Here is a 20,282-nt window from a genome sequence, read left to right as displayed (position 1 = left end):
CAATCTGGAAAGTTGCTTGTTACTAAGAGTATCCTCCATGACTCCATGTACATAGAAAATACTAGAGAAAATGTAATACATACATATTCAACCAGGTGGTAGAAATCAGATAAAAGTGAATGCCATGGAATAAGTGCCTGAATGATGGGCCTTTTCTGCTTTTCATTATGAATAAGAATTCAACTAATCTCTCATTTTATCTTTCTTTAGAATACCATGCCATTAATCTACCTTTATGCAAGGAATCTCCATCTTGGAGACTTGGACCAAGCTTTCCTATTAGTTACCAATCATTGAACAAGGGACAACCCTGTATTTCTAGATGAGAAAGCCTGCTTTACCTCTCAGAACGATGAATTTACGCATGATTTCTAAATTTTCAAGCAATGTAAGATTTGTCAACCAATTGCAAAAGGATATCAGCTTGTAGCACCGTTTAAGGCAAAGAGACGTAATAAGGGTAGTAGGCAGCTGCAGGGAGTCCAAAAGAGGAGAAAGAAACAACAAGTCCTGCAATTGTTAGGTCAAGTTTTTCGAGCAGGTCAATATTCTGGCAATCCTTGATGGAAATCATTGCTGGGGATAGAATGCAATGAGTTTTAGATAGTCCTAGATTTCTAGTTCTTGAAGGCATACCAACTTGTGCAAATGGTTGGATAGGGATGCAAGATTCCCGCAGTACTTATGGAAAGTGAGTGTAGAATGTTGGGAGCCCTCTGAAAATGAAGTGACTTTAGAACAATCCTAGATTTGCAGCTCTTGAATTGATTGACCAAACATTGCATGTGATTTGGCGGAAATTTGAGATTTTCACATTTGGAGATCAAATTGAGCTTAGGGCGATGGTAGCCGGCGGAGCTCTAGGCCCTGTTTGGTTGAATTTTCAATCTTTCTCATTCTTAACCAAGATGAAATTCTAAAATGGACAAGAATGGGTAGAATGAGAAAATATTGCTATGAAGTATAAATCAAACATTTCTTTCCTAGAAGTGAATTCTTTTCAGATCGATAAGTTCCCTATATAGCTTATTTTCATTCTTCAAAAAAAAAAAAAAAACAAGAAATAAAAACTCTATGCTGACGATCATATACCACCAGCCTAAGTCTCCAAAAATGTTGGCTTAGATGTTTACCGATGAATAGCCAGCTGTCAATGTCTGCTGAGGTAAGTTTCCATGGTAGTCTACTAGCAAACATCTATGGTGGCAGTTTTGTAGGCATAGGTTTCTCAAAGAATGAAAATGAGCAAGATGGGGCATAGTTACTTTTCAAGCTGTAGACAACCACAATTTTTATGCTATGGGCCGATTTTTCATTCTAAAAAGAATGATATCAATGGCAAGAATTTTGTAACCAAATACTCTAATGTTATTCAATTTTGCCTATTCTTGCCGAGAATGAGCAAGAATTAAAAGAATGAGACCTAGAACATCGAACCCAACATGTCCCTAGCTTCTGAAATGTGGACATTGGGCAATCTTTGATTTCTAAGTGTTGGAGAGAAGCTAAGTTTTCTAAATCATTGGGTAAACCTTATGTGGAGAACAACGAGAAGAAGTCCATGCTTTGTCTATTGATCATGATTGAATATATAGTTAGAGGAACTTGAATCCAAAACAAATAACAAAAGATAGGTATAATACAAGGTTTTTAAAACTGAACCGGACAATAGTCAGGGGTCCGGTCCTGGGTTGAACAGTTCGATCGTTCGACCCGAACAGACGACCTGTTCTGATTAAAAAAATAAAAAAAATTAAAAAATAAAAAAAATAAAAACCAGCCAAACCGTTGAACGTTTCGATCACCCGGGTCAGCAGTTTGCTGACCAAATCAACGGTTTTTGGGGAAATAACGGTTCTGGGGTAAAACGAAACCAATTACTTGATTGGTTCACTGTTTTCTGGTCTCAACGGTTTTTGGCGAAATAACAGTTCCGAGGTAAAATGAAACCGGTTCCCAGTTTTCCGGTCCGACCATCTGGTCTGGTCCAGTTTTGAAAACATGGTCTAATATATATATATCTAGGAAATTGACTAGAGTCTAGAAAATAATCTATTTGTTTTAACTTAGGGCTTGTTTGTTTGCTCTGAAGTCTTATATCTAAAAGTACAATAATTACATTAAGAGGTATATTGGTATTGGTGAATTTTTCTTTCCTCTGAACTTTGAATGCAGAGAATGTTGTTCTGAATTCTGAATTTTGAAAATTATCAAATATCTATTTTAACCCCATATATGAGCGTTTTTGTTTGTCTTTTTGGGGGTATTATTGAAAAACAAAAAGTTGTACGATTGCACTTTAAGAGATAAGAAATAAGAGGAAACGAACAACTATTTTTCTCTTTAAAATTAAAAGATTCCTCTTAAGAGATAAGAGTTATGAATAAATGAATAAGCCCTTAGAATCAAATTGGGATTCTTGTCTCAACTCGCCAATACGCCCCCTCAAACTTAATGGGTGTGAAAACCCAGCGATGGAGGTGGGAAAAGATGTACCAAAGTGAAGACCATAGTTGATGGTTCCTTCCTTTCATGGACTAGATAGGGATTTGAGCTTTGGTAATATTTGACCCGAATGGCTTAATTGAAGTTTCAGAACCACATCTTGGGATGAATTTACAATGACCACTCCAGGTCAGAATTTTTTTAACTCAGCCGTACAGGAGATGAATCCAGCCCCATTCAGACATTGGGTTGCAGTGCACTTAACCCATAATCAAATATATATTTAAGAGATGGGTGGTTGTACAGTTGTATCTCAGGTAGGATGTTTATAGTCTTGCAATATTTGACCTCAACGTGTTCAAACTTAATGATAGTCCTGTCCCTGAAATATGTACAAAATTATATTACATGACTCAATCTTCAAATCATGAAGATATATGACGTTGTATTAGATGATAGACTTTTAGTAAACCAGTGACAGTGACAGTGAGAAATAAAACCCAGCTGGTGCAAGTATTCCAGTTTCTTACAATTTGAGAGACATAAAAATTGAAGTCCACCATCCCTTGGCAAGGATACGAGAGTTGAGGACATTGCTTAACTTCTGTTGGAGACCTCAGCTCTCTCTCTCATTTATCTTTTCTCTGGTTTATCTTCTTTCGAACTAATCCTGTATTTCTTACTCTAGAAGCGTCATAAACTTCTTATATGTTTTGTTTATAAATAACAATAGGTTCGGATGGGCCCAACAACCAATTGGTTCTTAGTTGGCCTTTTGCTTCACTCTCAGGTGTGTTATCTCAAGTAGTCACTCTGAGGTCTCTCTTGCGGATCTCTTAATATCCTTTGCTAATTTTTCCCTTCTTTCATTGAGAAGACAACTGTATGCAAAGTTTTAAGAAAGGGACTATGAATACTTTAAGGGAGAATGACTGTTCAACACACCCTAAGAATTTTTAGCTCCACAGTACAGTTCGGGTAGATGCCAGTTTGGAATTGATGCCAATACACGGACGGGTAGTGGTGTTTTAGGGTGGGGGTGTTTGTTATTTCAAATTGTGTAAGGTTGCAGTGAAATTTTAGAATTCTGCAGTGTGGTGTAATGTACTTTTCGGTACTTTTAATTAAGTTAAGAGACCTACAAACATTTCTGATAACCTTTCAGTAGTAGCTGAACCTGTTTGTAAGTAGCGATTTCAGGGATGTCAATGGTTTTGGTCTAGGTAGAACCAGTTCCGAACCAATTATTAATTGGGACAAAATCACAGACCCGAATCCATCTTAATAGTTGGGTCTATCGGGCCCAGATTATACTGAAAACTATATTTGTTTATTTAAATAATAAGTTAAACATTTAATTTTGATAATACAACCTTAATAAAAATGATAGAAAAATACTAAATTATTTATTTATTAATAAATTAAACATTTTAACTAATATTATCTTATTTGTTATCTATCAAATTTATCATTTCACACATAAAATATGATAAAAATTATAAAAAAGTTAAGAAAATATTAATATAATTGTAATCGGTTCTACGTCTGTATCAGTTTGGGTCCATTGGGTAGACCGACCCATTGACAACCCTAATTGATTTGGTTTTATATATGGTCGATTTGGGAAATCAGTTGTGATTGCTATTACAAACTGATCAGATGTTGAAGAACTCAATGTTAATGATGTTTTGGTCTTGTTGCTCAACCATGAAGCGTGCGTGGCTTGAGCAAAATACAGTTAATCATTGTTGATATTACCACTCTTAAGCAAATCTTGCTTAATTTCGAAAACAAATTCTCAACAACAATCCAAAAACTTTGTCCCAAATAATGGTGTCCGTTGTTGAGGTAGGGGTTGTAGACCCTTTGATGGATGATCCCAAGTAGGGGTGTTCACGGTCTGGTTTGGTGTAGTTTGGAGAAGATTTCAGATCAAACCAGTAAATTACAGTTTGAGAATTTTTTAAACCGAACCAAACCGTTTTGGTATAGAAATCAAACCAAATTAAACCATTTTATTATGGTTTGGTGTAATTTCTTATACGGTTTAGGGACTTTGGATCATTCTATGGTTCTTTTGGGCTTAACCCAATTAGAAAGCCCAAATAGTTCCCCTAAAAATTAAAACTTAAAGCTTAAAGCTTTTATTTATTATTTTATTATAAAATAAAGAGTTCGTTATATATTTATAATTTAATGCATTCCATTTAGATATATTATATATAATGTTAATATATTATATATTCATATTATATATATGTATTTAAAAGTTTGGTTTATGATTTGGTCAGTTTATAAAATTCAATAAACCAAAATGAAACCATAAACCAAAATTTAAAAAGTTCTCAAACCGAATCAAACTATTTATAGGTATAAACTGAATTAAACTGCAAATTCAATTTGGTCCGATTCGATTTTGAGGTTTGAACCATATAATGAACACCCCTAAATTTCCAAGGGAATAACTACAACAAATACCAGCAATGGTGGAGTAAAGTCCATGGTTACAATCAAATTGCTTGTGAGATCTGTAACAAACCGGGCCATGGTGCTCTTAAGTGTTGACAGGTTGCTGAGATACACTTTCATTGTGATGAAGCTGAACCAACAACATTTCATAGTGGTGGCCCATCTACCTTAGATCCTAGTTGGTACCTAGATTCTGGTGCCACTCGTCACGTGACATTGAATGTGGACAAATCGCAAAACAAATACGATTATAAAGGAGGTGATCAGGTCAAAATTGGAAATGTTGTAGGTTGCCAATCTCTCATATTGGAAATACTATAATTACTTCTAAGTCACATGTTTTATATATTTGAATGATTTGTTTTTTGTTCCTTGACTAAAATTGATCTTAGTTAGTAAATTTTCTGAGGATGTTGGACTTTACTTTGAATTTCATCATGATTATTTTTTGAAGGATAATATAGAAAAACAATACTAGGAACAACTGGTAGAGATGGACATTCTCTCCTTATTGAGGGTCTTCTCACCATAGAACCCACACATACCTCATCTTCCTCTCCTTTCTCATACATGTGCATATTTATTTTTATATTAAATCATTAAAAATCTCATAGGTCTTTATTGTTTCTCATAAAATCCATATTTATTCTCTAATAAATCTCTCTTGCCTTAATAGTCAATATTTGTAACATCTCCCCTCCCCATTAAATCCTTATTATCTTCTTAAATATCTCTTAATCTATCTAAGTAGGGTGTAAATTAGATGGGTTGGGTTAGGTTAAGGATTAACCTAAATATGAACCTTAGCTTGGATCTAAATTAATGACTAAAACCCAAATTTGATTACCAGTACATGGGGTGTACTAATCTAAACAAATCATTGCTTGTTTCCTTGGGTTATTAGGCTTTTTCCTCTACTTTACTCCTTTCCTTAGTTTTAGGTATTTCCCTTTATTTCTATTAATTTATTTTAATGTAGATTTGTTTAATGGGTTGTTCTTAATTAGTTCAATAATAAAATGTAGTAAGAAGTTAATGTGAGTTTTTGGTTATTTTCATCATTTCAATTTTGATTTTTTTTTAAATTGGCTATTAATCTCATGCTAAGCACTTTTTTTTTTCTAGCTTTATAGGGCTACATAATGGAGGTAACCCATTGCCTCAACCTAGGTCTCTACTACAACTAACTAGATAAGATATCAACTGAGCCACCATCTAATTTTGAAGCTCAATATAATTGTGATTACCCCTCTTGATGTACCTTGTTTTACTTGATGAATGGATGAAGCCTACGGGCTAAGACGATCTACGTCATCATGCCTCTCCTTGCTCCAAACCCTTTTCCTAATTTTTTATTTTTTTTATTTTCATATAATTACCCATTAAACCAATAAGGAAATAACATAGACTTAAATATTTCTAACAACCATAAAGAAAGAGGGATTTTCTTTTCTAATGTTTAGCTAAGTGGCACAACTTTCCCCCACCTTTCCTAAATTGTCTCCAATTCCTATTTATATTCTAAATTATCTCTAACTCTTATTTATCTCTTAAATAATCTCTAATTTAGTAGAGGAATTATCTCCTAAACTATCTCTAATTCATATATATCCTCCCCCCACCTTTTGTCTACATCTATCTAAAGAAAGTGTCAGTTCAAAACATTTCAGAATTATTTAAATATTATATTGAAATTATATACTAATTTTAAAATATTTATTCAAACACAAAAATTAATTATAATAGATTTGATAATATTTATATTATTAATAATTCTATATTTTTACAAAATTAATCATTGAAATTATGTAGTAACAATATAGATTATAATTTTATGAATTATTCAATTTAAGTGTTATTGAAAAAATACAAATTTAACATTAAAAAATAAAACATATTTTAAATATTTTAATAACTAAATATCTTAAATAACAAAACACTACAATAGCTAAATAATTATATAAAAAAATATTTAATATAATGTAATAACTCTAAAATAAATAAAATTCAAATAATGAAAAATTTTAATTATTTTACATATTATTTAAATATTTAAATTACGAAATATTTAGCATGGCTAAATTTTAAATAGTTAAAATAACTAAATCATGTAATGAGTTTAAAAAATTTATTAAAAGTAGAAAAATAATTATAGTACATTTCATAATATTCATATTAATAATAATTTAATATTTTACAAAATTAGTAACAAATTATGTACTAATAGTACTAATTATAATTTTACAGGTTATTAAATTCAATGTATAAATAATATTTTAAAAATTTAAATAACAATATTATTTAAATAAATAAATAATATTGTAAATAATTAATTTCACTTATACGAATTAACAATTATAGAAAATAAATTTCAAAAAATAAATATTTATTAGTAATAATTTTACAATAATAGTGTATATTCATTATATATTTATATATACTAAAATGAATATTTATTGTATTTTCAGTAATTATTTATTGTAATTTTTTATCAATATATATTCAATAATTATTTATAAATCTATTTTTGTTTTGTTATTTAACAAAAAATTGTCAACAATTATAGGAGATTAAACAACTATTAACTTTTGAAATTTAATTTTTTTGTATTTTTGTTATAAATTTATTTTTAGTAATTATGTTCTTTTTATAGTTTATTGACTAATATTCATTAGAGATTAAACTATCATTTGAAATTACACTATTTTTTACTAATTTAATATATTTTTAGTATTTATTGCATTTTTGTAATTATTGTATTTTCATTGTAAATTTATTTTCAATAATTGTGTATTTTTGCTATAAATTTTCAATAATTATTGGATGTTAAATTATTAATTTAACTAAAATTATGAGTGTTCAAGGATTGGTTTAGTTCGGTTGTAAGCTATTTTCACTACCAAATCAACTTGGTCATGTAGGAGATTTTCACCCAAAGCTGACTAGCCATTAGTGAGAATTCGTCAACTCGAATTGTATCGGTTTAGGTCTATTTTCAGTTTGGTTTGTTTGTTCAAAACATTTAAGCTTAAAAGTTGAATTTAAATTTAATAAATTATAGTGGTATTATTAAAAATAAATTTAAAAAGAATGAAATTTATGATATAAAATATTTTAGACTAAGAAATATGGGAATTTTCCCACTTTCCATACTAAAAAAAATCATATTTAAAATATAAAATATTAATATATATCTATAATCAGGTCGGTCTACAAATGGACAAACTAGAATTGACCTAATTTGGTCGGGTTGAAAAGTTATTGAACCAAAGCCGATCGAAAATACTAGAAAACCGACCAACTCGGGTGGAGTTTTATTGAATTGATTATTAAAAAGCTAAAATATATATCAATTATATACTTTTATATATTTCTATTATTTAGCTTTCACTTAACAAAGCCCATGCATCACACGGGTCCTCGTTAGAAAAAAAGTGAGGGAGAAAAGAATGCTTAACTGTCCATTTAATTTTCAAAACATGCCCTCTACTCTTTTGATTAAAAAACATAACCTCTACTCCATTTAATTTTCAAAACTGACAATTTGTTGATCTCTCATCACATCTTTGATTTGATGGATCAAAGCTTTCAGAAATGAGTGTAAACTGTTGTATTTCTATTATGCATTAGTTTTTTAGATTGAAATCTCGTTTTCAACTATCTAATTTTGACAGTATAATCTACCAACAAATAGGGATGTATATCTTGTATAGACCAGAAGTCCTCCTCTATGAAAATTTCAATTGATTAACTGCTCTCCTTTCTAGGCTAGAAGTGATAGAAGATTTAAAATTGTTTGAACAAATTTCTGAAAATTGAACCACAGATCTTATGACTTCTCATTAAGGTTGCATTTGGCATTCCTTATTTTAACTTAAAATAAGAAATGCCAAATGCAGCTTAAGAAATCTTTAGAAACCTGTTTCGTCGACTTCGACATGAAGCAGCTGAGGGCAGCCATTCAGCCGGTTAGCCTCTGAGTCTCCATGACCAACCGAGGGGGCGCTATGTCCAAAATGGCTTTGATTTTTTCTGGGTTAGCTTCTACGCTCCGCTAGGTGACGACAAAACCCAAGAATTTGCTTGATGTGATGCCAAAGGCACACTTGCTAGGGTTGAGCTTCATGTTGAACCTCGGTGGTCCCCATTTTTTCTCTTCTTCTCCAGGCCTCCATGATGGTAGTCAGCTTCTCCCTCCTAGCAATCGCTGGCCGAGGCTTGCTCAGCCACGATATACTTCTATGCCTTCTTCAGAAATTCCACCTTGGACTTCGGCGGGGTCTTGGCAACTGAGCATTTGAGGGCTAAACCGGGGAGGAGGCCATTGATGGCAGCGTGCATGGAGACCGTATGGTTGAGGTTCCATACCTCGAGTTCTTATTTTTTAAAGCGGTCAATGTAGGATCGTAGGCTCTGGCCGCTCTTCTGCCTGACTAACATCGTGGAGACAATGCTCTTCTAACACCGCCTGATGATGTGGGCAAGGAATAGGTTGGCGAACTGCTCCCATGAGCTGATGGAACGAGGTGGGAGGCCAGAAAACCATCGCCGAGCTGCTCCCTTGAAGGTGGCCAGGAAAGTTTGGCACGTTAGGGCATCAGAGTATCCAATCATGAGCGCCTTGAAACTTTCTAGGTGATCATCCGGGTTGGTTGTCCCATCATACATTTCCAACACTAGTGCTTTGAAGTGTAGGGGGAGAGGCTCAGAGATGATGCTCGAGGTGAACGCATCCATTCTTTCAAAAGGGTGGCTTTGGCTGGCCGAGGTTTCAGCTCAGATTTGTTTGACTTGGTGGAGCTCATATTTGACGGCTCTAAGTTGGGCTTGCAAGTCTGCGATCTGTGGGTAGAGGGGGGCCTGTGCCCCGTTCTAGTCCTCGCAAACTTAGCGAGGGTCGGGCATGTGGGGCTGCGTTCATTCCTTTTGGCCCATTGATTATTCAGTAGGTCGTAGAGGTCTGAGACCCATGAAGGAGAGGTGCACGCGTTGGTCAAGAGGGGGCTGTAGCATCCTGATAACCCACCTTCATCCCGGGGGTTCGCTCCTCAGTGGTAGTGATGCTGATCGGAGTCTCGCTCATCGTCACGAGATTGTGTTGATTCTGCCCCCCTTTGGATGGGGGTTCTTGAGGTTCTGGGTGGTTGACTTGCACGTTGGCTGCTGCCAGATTCCAAGGGATTGACCTGGTGGGTGTCGGCGGGGCCGAGGGCTAGTGGGTCTACGAACTCGCGCTCGCCCTTGGGGCACACCTCGTCCACTCGCCAAGCAATCTAGTCTAGTCGGTTGAAGACCGCTTGGAGTTGTTCCATCGTAACCAGGTTTTGTGTGTTCCTAGCATTCCTCACCATGTTGGTTGAGGCTTAGGAGTTGGTTTTCTTAGTTTGAGGTTTGATAGAGGGGAGGCTTAGCGATGTTCCCCTAGACGACGTCAATTGTTGATGCTGGGATTGACCGAGGTCAACACTATCAATTCGCTTCCTGGCCGATGTGAGGCTGAGGGATCTGAAGCCCAGTGTCCGAGGTTCGAGGTCCAAGGTATGAGGCACGAGGTACCAAAGGCTGAGGGCGAGTAGATCGATCCTGTCAAGGGAGAGAACACGTCAGAGGCCTCAGGGTGGCACCTGAGGCGGAGATTCTGACGGTCAAGTTAGTATGTTGGTACAAGGTGATCGAAGTCTGAGGTACGGGGGCTTAGACGAGGTCACAAGAGAGATCCCAAAGGATGCTCGAGTGTCTTAAGTTTCAGATCCTTTGCCTGGGAGGGGTTGCCCTCTATTTATACTTGAGGTCGATAGGAGGTAGCTCACCTCGGACATTGCGGATGTAGTCCATACGAGGGGGCATGATCATCTGATGCCGCCAAGTGAACGCATACCATTGGCTCCGGGGTACCCATCGAGCCCTGTTCTACTCGCATCCTGATTGGGTCTGCTCTAGGCACTGCCACAAGACATGTGCCGACTAGTCGTAGGGCACGACCACATGCTCCCACATCAATTAGGGTTTCTGAGTTGTGGCATTTGTCTTTGATTCGAGGACATATTTGCATTTTCACGAAGGGAGTCTTTGGACGGGAAACGGTTCCTAAAGGAGGATATGCAACAGTTATTGATGAAGGATAAGCAGCACCTTCGTGGGCTAGAATTGGTTTGGAATTATATGGGAGAGAATAATAGAGCCATCTACAATGAGAATATTGACTACTCTTTACTCAAGTTGTTACAGCCTCATACGAACCTACAGGAGCTCACGATCAAACGCTATCAAGGCAATAGCTTTCCACAGTGAACAGGGACATTTTCTCATCTCAGCAAGCTTACATTAGAAAGATGCCACCGTCTAACTGGTAACTTGCCTTGCTTCCCCAACTTGGTTAGATTAGAGATTAAGGACTGTGGCCAATTGACTTCTCTTGGAGAAGTTATTCCATCTGATGCCCATTTGCTTGATGTTGGGCAAAGAGACAAGAAAATGGCTCAACCATCATCATCATCATCTAGAGCATTGCATTTGATGAACAACATGGCCTGCAGGAAAACTCGTCCTTTCTAATTGTCCAGAGTTGACAGAGCTACCGGGCTTCTTGAATCGATGCGTTGACAAATCTTATATTGCATGGATGTAATAGATTGATTACACTTCCAATGCTTCCATTGCTCCGAGAATTGGACTTGGAAGGACCATATGACGATGCCAACAATCTACTGACAAGCGTTGCTAGCATGCATCAACTCACTCTATTCATTACGTATCTCTCGTTTTTCAAGGCTGCAGCATTTACCCAAGGGACTTCTGCAAGGCTTAGTGCGGCTTCAAGATTTGGAGATTTCTGATTGTGACTTGCTCAATGCTCTGAGTGACGACTTGGGCTTCCCGCATCTTTCTTCTCTTAGCCGTTTAAAAGTTAAGCAATGCCCTGAGCTGGTATTCTTAACCCAGCTGGAACACTTGCACCAGCTGGGTTTGCTCACTGGCTTACGAAGTCTGTCTATCATCAACTGCAATGAGATCCGGTTCTTGACTGAGTGTCTGTATAAACTCATATCTCTTCACGACCAATCAGTCGGACTGTTTGACCCATAATGGTTTTGCGTTTAGTTTAGTTTGGTGTGTGGCATGGCTCGACTTTTGGATCAGCCCGACTCACAGCACTGCACGGGTCTGTGTGGGTTGTGCCAAATCGACCTCCCAAATTATCTTAGAGGAGGGAGGCACAGCCCGGAACGCCTTGTGGGTCAACACGGCATGACTTGCACTTTTGTGTGGGCTACATGTGGGTTGTGTAGTACTAACCCAGCACAACCTAATTTACACCTATACTTGAATCCACCCAGTACTGGGGACGGGGCAAGAAAAATCGAGGATTCTCATGCTTGATGTGGAGTGAGGTGCTTTGCCCTTGAACCCGTTCGACATTAAGGAATGATTACGTTGCCCTGAACCTACGTGACACTGGGGATGGGACAGGGATGAGATGAAGTATATTTGACTATGGGGCAGGGAAAGGGATGGAGTGCGCTATCCTGAACCCACCCCATTTTATTAGTGGAATTAATAAAAATATTAACTTTTATAATTATTTTTATTTATTTAAAGTTAATCAAGCTTTCATTTAAAAATAATAAAAAGAATGAAAATGTTTGTTCGTATTCAATTAACAATAATTGTTTTTTATAAATCAACATTAAATAAAAAATAAAATTATTAAATCTTTCAGATTTTTCCGTGCATCGCATGGGTTCCTGTTAATGATAATAATAATAATAATAATAATAATGATAATAATAATAATAATAATAATAATAATAATAATAATAATAATAATAATAATAATAATTTGAAGCTTGAATCTCGTGAATCATTAGAGCAACTTGATCAATGAGTGACGTCAAGCGTTGACACTTATTTTGTTGTCTTCAACTGAATAAGGTGTTGTAATGAGAGCTTGAGACTAAGAGGGTGGATGGTGGAAGGGCTTTTTTTTTTTTTTTTTTTTTTTCCCTCTCTTCCAATGCAAGTTGCAAGAATATAATAAATCTATTATGTGGAAGGGACCATGATATAAATGTATCCGATCCAATTGAAGTTGAATTTGAGCCAAACTGAGACAAACTCCTAAACTAAGTTGAAAATGTTAAGGGTATGAATCAAATATAATTAAATAATTACGGACAAAAATGATATTTTAATTTTCATTTTTATTTTCTTTTGATTAAATTATTTAAATGATTAGAGATGTTTCAGTAAATTACCCTTTTATATAAATAAATATTGTGATTATAAGTTTTTCGTGTATATACTGTATGGTTGAACCCGTGGAATTAAGTAGATATATGGGGAGGGCAGTCAACAGGTTGATTAATGCTCTACAGCTCGTAATACTGAGCCAATCACGAAACACCACGTCATGCGGGTCCCATAAATAAAGATGACGTGGCATACCTTGATGGACATATTTATCTTTTGGACTTTGTGACGATGCGATAACTATTGGGCTAATCATATTGGCTCGCCATAAGTAAGCCTCGATCTGTTCTGGTTTCATCATTTGCTTTCTTCAATCTTCACAAAGCAGAAAGAGCAGATATCAATATGGCTATTGGAGAAGTTTTTCTTGGGGCGGTCATGGCATTCATAGTCAGGCAGTTGGGCTCTAAGGAGGTCAAGGAGATCGCACTTCGTTGGAGGATCAACAAGAAACTGGAGAAATTGGAGAGTATAGTATCTGGAATTCAGAAAGTGCTCGATGATGCAGAGAACAAGCAATTGAAAGGCGAGAAGAAGGTGGAGAAGTGGCTAGATGATCTCAAATATTTAGCCTATGATATCGAGGACGTACTGGACCAGGTCGCAACTGAAGCTCTGCGTCAGAAGGTAGAAGCAGAACACAAGAAATGGATAAATGTCTGGGAAGAGAAGTCTCAGCCCAAAGCAAAGATACGGATAAAAGGCTTGAAAAGGAAAATTCAGCCCAAAATAGCAGGAATAAAGGTATGGAAGAAAAACTCACCTTTTTATCATTTAAGTCCGCATGTTGTTTCGTTTAAATTTGAGATTGGATCAAAGATAGATAAAATCAATAAAAAGCTAGAGCAAATCGCTAGAGAAAGGGATCTTCTCCATTTACAGGAGGGAGTAGTTGGAGGAGTTGTAATAAGACAAGATCGACCAACAGGTTTCATAATAAATGAATCTATGGTCTACGGCAGAGAGAAAGATAAGGATGAGATAGTTCATTTGTTGCTATCAGTTGAACGAACCCACAATGAGCTCCCTGTTATTTCCATAATTGGTATGGGTGGAGTTGGCAAGACTACCCTTGCTCAACTCGTATACAATGATGCAGATGTAGCAAATCATTTTGATCTTAGAGTGTGGGTTTATGTCTCGGAGGAGTTTGACGTGGTGAAGCTAACAAAAGCAATTATCCAATCTGCCACCGGAGATGGTTGTAATCTTGATGAGTTAGCTCCACTTCAAGCTAAACACTACGAGTTATTAAGTGGAAAGAAATTTTTGCTCGTTCTGGATGATGTTTGGGTTGACAACTATATTGCCTGGGATTCTCTAAAAATTCCATCTGGAGCAAAATGAAGTAAAGTTCTAGTGACCACACGAAATGAAATTGTTTCTTCAAAAGCTACACGCTCTGCTCATGCTTATACACTTAAAATCTTATCAGATGATCATTGCTGGTCACTGTTTAAACGCCATGCATTTAGAGATGAAACCTTGGCTTCTTCAAACTTGGAATTGATTGGCAAGGAAATTGTCAAGAAATGTGAAGGTTTGACTTTAGCAGCAAAAGCACTTGGAAGTCTTTTGTTTGGAGAAACAGAGGAAGATAAGTGGAATAAAATCTTGAACAGTGAAATATGGAATTTACCGAATGATCCAATTATTCCTGCCCTGAGATTAAGCTACTATCATCTCCCTGGACATTTGAAGCGGTGCTTTTCATATTGTTCCATATTCCCTAAAGGTTATGAATTTGATAGGGAGAACTTAGTCTTTCTTTGGATGGCTGAAGGTCTGCTGCAACCAGAACAGGGGAAAGAATTGGAAGACATTGGTGATGACTATTTTATCCATCTACTTCAGGCAGCATTCTTTCAACAATCAAGACTCAATAAATCCACATATGTGATGCATGACCTCATGAATGACTTAGCAAGATTTATCGCAGGGGAAACCTACCTATGGTTGAAGGATGGATCCAATGCTGGAAATATTTCTAGAAAGGCTCGGTATTGCTCATACTATCGTGGACAGTATGAAGGGCTAAAGAAATTTAACATCTTTGATGAAGTTAGGGATCTGCGCACATTCTTACCCTTAAAACAACTGTATTTTCAGTATGAGTATGAGCACACGTACCTTCCTAAACAGGTCATCCATGATCTGTTTACCTAACTAAGATGCTTGCGTGTGTTATGTTTGAGTTATTATTACATTACTGAGTTGCCGGATTCCATAAGCAATTTGATCCATCTGAGGCTTCTTGATCTCTCTTACACTCCAATTAGAGAATTACCGGAATCAATATGTTCACTCCACAATTTACAGACACTGTTACTTGATGGTTGCCGAAAACTCGAATGGTTGCCAAATAATACAGGGTGCTTGATTAACCTCCGGCATCTTAAAAGAAATGAATGCCAATTTTTACGTGGATTAATTGTTCCAGGAATATGTAGATTAACGAGTCTCAGAACTTCGTCCAGTATTGCTTTGTACAGAAGCAGGAATTTGGGCTTTATATATGATTTTGTTGGGGTTTCTGAGTTATTTGTAATTGTACAGAGTTGACAGAGCTACCGGGCTTCTTGGATGCATTGACAAATCTTATATTGCATGGATGTAAGAGATTGATTACACTTTCATTGCTTCCATTGCTCCGAGAATTGGCCTTGGAAAGACCATGTGACGATGCCAACAATCTCTCGTTTTTCAAGGCTGCAGCATTTACCCAAGGGACTTCTGAAAGGCTTAGTGCTGCTTCAAGATTTGGAGATTTCTGATTGTGACAGGCTCATGGCTCTGAGTGAAGATTTGGGCTTCGAGTATCTTTCTTCTCTTAGCCGTTTAGAAGTTAACGGTTGCCCTTCACTGGTATCCTTTCCAATGAATGGCTTACCATCTGGACTTCAATTTTTGCGTCTATCAGATTGTTGTAACCTTGAATACTTGCACCAGCTGGGTTTGCTCACTGGCTTAAGAAGTCTGTCTATCATCAACTGCCACAAGATCTGGTTCTTGCCTGATGATTTATGCAATCTCGTATCTCTTCACGATTTGAAGATCGAAGGTTGTGCTAATTTCATGTCCTTTCCGGAAACAGGATTACCGGTTAAACTTGAACGCCTTGAGATCATGTATTGCATATCTATTACTATCCTACCTAAGGGACTGCTGTACAACCACCGATCGCTTAAGTATTTGATCACTGTGGGGTGTTATCATCTTGAATTTATCCCAAGATGTGGTTCAGAATCTTCACTTAAAGCCATTAAGGTCAAAGAATGTACGGAGCTGAAATCCCTACCTGGGGATTTACAAAACCTAGCTTCTCTCGAGCAGTTAGAAATCGAATGTTGTCCATGTCTCAAATCCTTCCCAGAAGGAGCACCGCCAGCTGCCATCGCTCTGCGCTCAGTTTGGATCTCCGAATGTAAGAATCTCAAGTGTCTGCCTAATTACATGCACAATCTTCCGTCAATTCAAGAGCTGCGAATCTGGGATTGTCCTGAACTGGTTTCGTTTCCTGAGGGATTGCCCAACAATCTACGATCCCTTTCCATCAGGTTTTGCAAAAAGCTTGCATCTCTGCCCAACCATTTTCACGAGTTGACATGTCTTCAAGAATTGGAAATCTGGGACTGTCCTAAGCTTGCATCCTTTCCCCAGGACGGTTTTCCGAGCAACTTAACAATGCTGTCCATCGAGGACTGCAAGAGGATTGGCCTCCTAGTCAATTTGGGACTGCACAGACTCACATGTCTTAGGAACCTAACCATTGCAGGATTTACTGATCCTTCCACCTCCTTTGAATCGTTGCAGCTACCCACTACCCTTTCATCTCTGTCTTGAGCGTTGCTACAAGCTGATATCCCTTCCCAGTTGGCTTCCAAACCATACATTCCTTGAAAAATTGGTAATCATAGATTGTCCCAATGTCGCATCCTTGTCAGAGGTGGAGCTGCTTAACCAGCTTTCTCATCTTGAAATACGGGATTGTCCCTTGCTCAAAAGACAGTGCTTCAAGGGTAATAGGAAGGCTTGGTCCAAAATTGCACATATTCCTTGCATAAAGATTGACGGAAAGGTGATCTGAAGAAATTACGAAGAGGAGAGATGCTTTGCAAACAAAAATGCTTATATTGCCCTTCATCAGGTACTTTGTGTATCATTTACCTTTATCTACTTAGTGCTTGCTACCATCTGGTTGAATATATTTGCATGACATTGTTACTAATGGTGTTATCTATTTACATGGACATACGGGTGTCAACTGAACTGGATTTGGTCCAATTCGATCGAGTCCAATATGAGCCCATTACAAATGGGTCCGATCGAACCCAATCCGATGAGTATTTGAGATCATTTTAGACTAGTCCAATTCAATGTCTGGACAGTCCAATCTGTTCAAATTAGTTTTAATTTAAATTTGTTCCAATCCAAACCTGTTTCATCGAAATCTGTATTCTTATCTTCTATCCAATCCAATAAATACTTTACACCATTAAGTTTGGACTGTTCTAATTGAATGTTTCAGTCGTCCGTCCAATCCATGCGAATGGATTTTGGGCGGGGTCCAATCAAAACCGGTCCATTGACACCCCTGCATGGATGGAGGATAGGTTTCTTAAACTATTATCAATCACACAAATAGCTTCTCTTGTACAAGAAGCTTTTCTGCTTGGCAAGGTCATAGGGATACCAAACTTTGTTTACCATCTTTGATTTTCTGTAGAAAGGAATCAACCGATCCATTTTTCTTCTTGCAGTTTTGCTTGTTCCAAGTCTCATATCGTAGGATTTATGCAACTATGATGCCAACATTTCACACCTACTTGGCAAATGTCAACTCGTCATTTTAATTATGTAAACACGAGTATGCATCATAACTCCACAGATTTAAATGCCTCAAAATTTGTTGTTATCACCTTCTCATTTCACACAGAATTATTGCAGGATTCAGTCTTTCATTGATTTTCCATTTCCCTGCAAAGTTGAGGCTTAAGAAAGAAATCTCAAATGTGTGCTTTTTCCTTCTTGGTTCTCTCTCCAGTGGACCTCTGTTTCATGTCTATATAAGTATCATTAGTTATCTGTTTCATTTATCTAGTATATGCTCAAATCTCAATATTCAAACATATCCTCATCTTTTCAGGTTCTGGATGCATATACCTGTAGAATTAAATCATGATAGAAGAATTTTAAACTGTAGAAGTAAGAAGGTGAAGGTACGGATAGTAATGTGAACACTGAACAGATTGGAGAACTGTTTAGCTTTGAAGTTTGTGATAAGCCATTTTCATGGCTTTTATCCAGGTTGGGCTTTGGTTAACTATCACCCAAGACAAGTTGAAGCAGCATAGAATATTTAGTTCTTGTTCGTTTTTTGGTAAATTATTTGCCCAGGTAAATGCAGTTACCTGGATAAGTTTTTCCTGGGAAACACTTATCCGGGTAAGTGCATTTACCCATGTTCTTTTATTTCTCATGTAAATAAGGCAATGACCATTTAGTTAGCATTGGAGTTGTCTTAGGACTTATCTTTTGGTTTTGGAAATTAGATTTCTGCTTGAGCACTTATCTTTTGGTTTATTTATTCCTATGTGTAGGACTTTTTCATGGTTTTCTATCACCATTCTTTTCTTTTCATTTCCCTCTCTTCTCTCTCTGTAGAGTTCAGTTTTTAGGCTCAGATGTGGTGTCCTCATTCCTCGTATCAAGTTAAGGGGGAGAGACAGAGGACTTCGAAGTTTTTGTTGAACTAATGATTTTGAATTAGACTATTTTCTTGGGATTTAAAATTCATATTTCTTTGTAGTTGGAACTGAACCTGGAGCCACATGAAAAAACTGAATTGGGGATAAGGGTGTTAATGGACCGGTTGGATTGGACCCCATCCAGTCCAAAATCAATTTGTACGAATTGGACGGACCAACAAGACATTGGATTGGACCAATTTGGTCCAAAATATTTATAGATTGGATTGGACCTGGTCCATCCATAATAAATTTATATTGGATTGGATTGGATTAAGCCAATATGTGATCCATTGATATAAGACAAGAATATGTGTCAATGGACCGGGTTTGGATTGAAACCAATCTAAATCAAAATGAATTTGAATAGATTGGACGATCCAGACATTGAACTGGACCGGTCCAAATTGGTCCAAAACATTCATTGGATTGGATTAGACCTGGTCCATTTATAATGGACTCACATTGGACTGAATCGAATTGGACCAAGTCCAGTCCAATTGACAACCCTAATCAAGGAAACATATTAGTGGACCTCAATGGGATGAGGTACTTCAATAGCAAATGGATGAGATCTTCTACCTCTTGGGTCTTTGTTCAGAGTTGAAATCAGCCCCCCACAAGATAGTTTCCCACAACATCCCACAGCACATCCCGTCCGCATTGGGAACATCTCCCAATGATGCTCATCATTTTTAGTACTTATCATCGGGAGATGTTCCCAATACACGGCGGGGATGTGCTGTGGGACGTTGTGGGAAAATATCTCGTGGGGGTTGTTCCTTCAATAAAGTCTACTCAGTAAATGGATATGACTTCTCTGCTGGTTAAGAAACACACCCATCGAGAGATGAGGTGTAAAAGAGATCAAATCGTTTAAAGTTCTACTTATAATAATGGATCAATTATGATGCATGTACACAAAAACCTGCAATTACCTCCTTCCATCTTTGTCTTGGTAATGGAGACTTCAAGGTTATGAAATTACCCTTACAACTTATTAGGATATCTTTCAATATCCATATCTATATTACTATAAAAAGTATGAATAGGGTCTAAGATTTTTGGGAATTTTTAGACTAAAATACCCCTTTTTGAAACAGGGTCTCTATCTATTATAAGGGTAGATAATGTAATTTGAATACTATTATTCATTGCATTCAATTCTCTCTCATTAAATTCTATTTAAGGTATTAAGTCTCATTTATCCTCATTTAATCAAATATTTAAAGCATTTTTGTTTCTTTTAATTACTAAATCCATACATAAATAATTCTAATAACATATAAACTTGTACTTTTGAAATTGACTTGGAAAAATAGTATTTTTCTGTGGTGGTAAGAAATTAAACAATTTTGGGTCAAATAGGCC

General features: G+C 36.7%; 1 pseudogene across 1 annotated transcript; it reads left to right on the top strand.

Moving 5' to 3' along the window:
* Window positions 1-13,430: 13,430 nt before the first annotated feature.
* On the top strand, window positions 13,431-18,735 carry LOC148872321 (disease resistance RPP8-like protein 3; annotated as a pseudogene). Its single transcript, XR_016107282.1, has 3 exons — window positions 13,431-15,708; window positions 15,802-17,311; window positions 18,311-18,735. The product of XR_016107282.1 is annotated as a disease resistance RPP8-like protein 3 (transcript).
* Window positions 18,736-20,282: the final 1,547 nt, after the last annotated feature.

The sequence above is a fragment of the Nelumbo lutea genome, chromosome 2, assembly GCF_056320005.1.
Source record: "Nelumbo lutea isolate HS-2025 chromosome 2, American lotus-T2T, whole genome shotgun sequence".
Taxonomy (NCBI): Eukaryota; Viridiplantae; Streptophyta; class Magnoliopsida; order Proteales; family Nelumbonaceae; genus Nelumbo; species Nelumbo lutea.
The sequence above is the reverse complement of the archived record's forward strand: the minus strand, read 5'-3'. Positions and strand labels throughout refer to the sequence as shown.